We start from the raw sequence: 3616 nt of genomic DNA, 5'->3' as shown, positions 1-3616 counted from the left end.
GTAAAGATACTCAGTTTGAAAGAAACACACTCCCACACTTGCAAAACTCTCAAATACAATAGAAACTCGCATCAGAAGCCATACAGAAAGATACTCAAACGAGAAATGAAAAGATACACAATTGGAATAGTAAAGATACGCAAACGATGTAAAGATACTCAGTTTGAAAGAAACACACTCCCACACTTGCAAAACTCTCAAATACAATAGAAACTCGCATCAGAAGCCTTACAGAAAGATACTCAAACGAGAAATGAAAAGATACACAATTGGAATAGTAAAGATACGCAAACGATGTAAAGATACTCAGATTGAAAGAAACACACTCCCACACTTGCAAAACTCTCAAATACAATAAAAACTCGAATCAGAAGCCTTACAGAAAGATACTCAAACGAGAAATGAAAAGATACACAATTGGAATAGTAAAGATACGCAAACGATGTAAAGATATTCAGTTTGAAAGAAACACACTCCCACACTTGCAAAACTCTCAAATACAATAGAAACTCGCATCAGAAAGCCTTACAGAAAGATACTCAAACGAGAAAGGAAAAGATACACAATTGGAATAGTAAAGATACGCAAACGATGTAAAGATACACAATTGGAATAGTAAAGATACGCAAACGATGTAAAGATACTCAGTTTGAAAGAAACACACTCCCACACTTGCAAAACTCTCAAATACAATAGAAACTCGCATCAGAAGCCTTACAGAAAGATACTCAAACGAGAAATGAAAAGATACACAATTGGAATAGTAAAGATACGCAAACGATGTAAAGATACTCAGATTGAAAGAAACACACTCCCACACTTGCAAAACTCTCAAATACAATAGAAACTCGAATCAGAAGCCTTACAGAAAGATACTCAAACGAGAAATGAAAAGATACACAATTGGAATAGTAAAGATACGCAAACGATGTAAAGATATTCAGTTTGAAAGAAACACACTCCCACACTTGCAAAACTCTCAAATACAATAGAAACTCGCATCAGAAAGCCTTACAGAAAGATACTCAAACGAGAAAGGAAAAGATACACAATTGGAATAGTAAAGATACGCAAACGATGTAAAGATACACAATTGGAATAGTAAAGATACGCAAACGATGTAAAGATACTCAGTTTGAAAGAAACACACTCCCACACTTGCAAAACTCTCAAATACAATAGAAACTCGCATCAGAAGCCTTACAGAAAGATACTCAAACGAGAAATGAAAAGATACACAATTGGAATAGTAAAGATACGCAAACGATGTAAAGATACTCAGTTTGAAAGAAACACACTCCCACACTTGCAAAACTCTCAAATACAATAGAAACTCTCATCAGAAAGCCTTACAGAAAGATACTCAAACAAGAAATGAAAATATACACAATTGGAATAGTAAAGATACGCAAACGATGTAAAGATACACAATTGGAATAGTAAAGATACACAATTGGAATAGTAAAGATACACAATTGGAATAGTAAAGATACGCAAACGATGTAAAGATACACAATTGGAATAGTAAAGATACGCAAACGATGTAAAGATACTCAGTTTGAAAGAAACACACTCCCACACTTGCAAAACTCTCAAATTCAATAAAAACTCGCATCAGAAGCCTTACAGAAAGATACTCAAACGAGAAATGAAAAGATACACAATTGGAATAGTAAAGATACGCAAACGATGTAAAGATACTCAGTTTGAAAGAAACACACTCCCACACTTGCAAAACTCTCAAATACAATAGAAACTCGCATCAGAAAGCCTTACAGAAAGATACTCAAACAAGAAATGAAAATATACACAATTGGAATAGTAAAGATACGCAAACGATGTAAAGATACACAATTGGAATATTAAAGATACGCAAACGATGTAAAGATACTCAGTTTGAAAGAAACACACTCCCACACTTGCAAAACTCTCAAATACAATAGAAACTCGCATCAGAAAGCCTTACAGAAAGATACTCAAACGAAAAATGAAAAGATACACAATTGGAATAGTAAAGATACGCAAACGATGTAAAGATACACAATTGGAATAGTAAAGATACGCAAACGATGTAAAGATACTCAGTTTGAAAGAAACACACTCCCACACTTGCAAAACTCTCAAATACAATAGAAACTCGTATCAGAAGCCTTACAGAAAGATACTCAAACGAGAAATGAAAAGATACACAATTGGAATAGTAAAGATACGCAAACGATGTAAAGATATTCAGTTTGAAAGAAACACACTCCCACACTTGCAAAACTCTCAAATACAATAGAAACTCGCATCAGAAAGCCTTACAGAAAGATACTCAAACGAGAAATGAAAAGATACACAATTGGAATAGTAAAGATACGCAAACGATGTAAAGATACACAATTGGAATAGTAAAGATACGCAAACGATGTAAAGATACTCAGTTTGAAAGAAACACACTCCCACACTTGTAAAACTCTCAAATACAATAGAAACTCGCATCAGAAGCCATACAGAAAGATACTCAAACGAGAAATGAAAAGATACACAATTGGAATAGTAAAGATACGCAAACGATGTAAAGATACACAATTGGAATAGTAAAGATACGCAAACGATGTAAAGATACTCAGTTTGAAAGAAACACACTCCCACACTTGCAAAACTCTCAAATACAATAGAAACTCGCATCAGAAGCCTTACAGAAAGATACTCAAACGAGAAATGAAAAGATACACAATTGGAATAGTAAAGATACGCAAACGATGTAAAGATACTCAGTTTGAAAGAAACACACTCCCACACTTGCAAAACTCTCAAATACAATAAAAACTCGAATCAGAAGCCTTACAGAAAGATACTCAAACGAGAAATGAAAAGATACACAATTGGAATAGTAAAGATACGCAAACGATGTAAAGATATTCAGTTTGAAAGAAACACACTCCCACACTTGCAAAACTCTCAAATACAATAGAAACTCGCATCAGAAAGCCTTACAGAAAGATACTCAAACGAGAAAGGAAAAGATACACAATTGGAATAGTAAAGATACGCAAACGATGTAAAGATACACAATTGGAATAGTAAAGATACGCAAACGATGTAAAGATACTCAGTTTGAAAGAAACACACTCCCACACTTGCAAAACTCTCAAATACAATAGAAACTCGCATCAGAAGCCTTACAGAAAGATACTCAAACGAGAAATGAAAAGATACACAATTGGAATAGTAAAGATACGCAAACGATGTAAAGATACTCAGATTGAAAGAAACACACTCCCACACTTGCAAAACTCTCAAATACAATAGAAACTCGAATCAGAAGCCTTACAGAAAGATACTCAAACGAGAAATGAAAAGATACACAATTGGAATAGTAAAGATACGCAAACGATGTAAAGATATTCAGTTTGAAAGAAACACACTCCCACACTTGCAAAACTCTCAAATACAATAGAAACTCGCATCAGAAAGCCTTACAGAAAGATACTCAAACGAGAAAGGAAAAGATACACAATTGGAATAGTAAAGATACGCAAACGATGTAAAGATACACAATTGGAATAGTAAAGATACGCAAACGATGTAAAGATACTCAGTTTGAAAGAAACACACTCCCACACTTGCAAAA

Source organism: Argentina anserina, unplaced genomic scaffold, assembly GCF_933775445.1.
Source record: "Argentina anserina unplaced genomic scaffold, drPotAnse1.1, whole genome shotgun sequence".
In the NCBI taxonomy this organism is placed as follows: Eukaryota; Viridiplantae; Streptophyta; class Magnoliopsida; order Rosales; family Rosaceae; genus Argentina; species Argentina anserina.
This window is presented reverse-complemented; position numbering follows the sequence as displayed.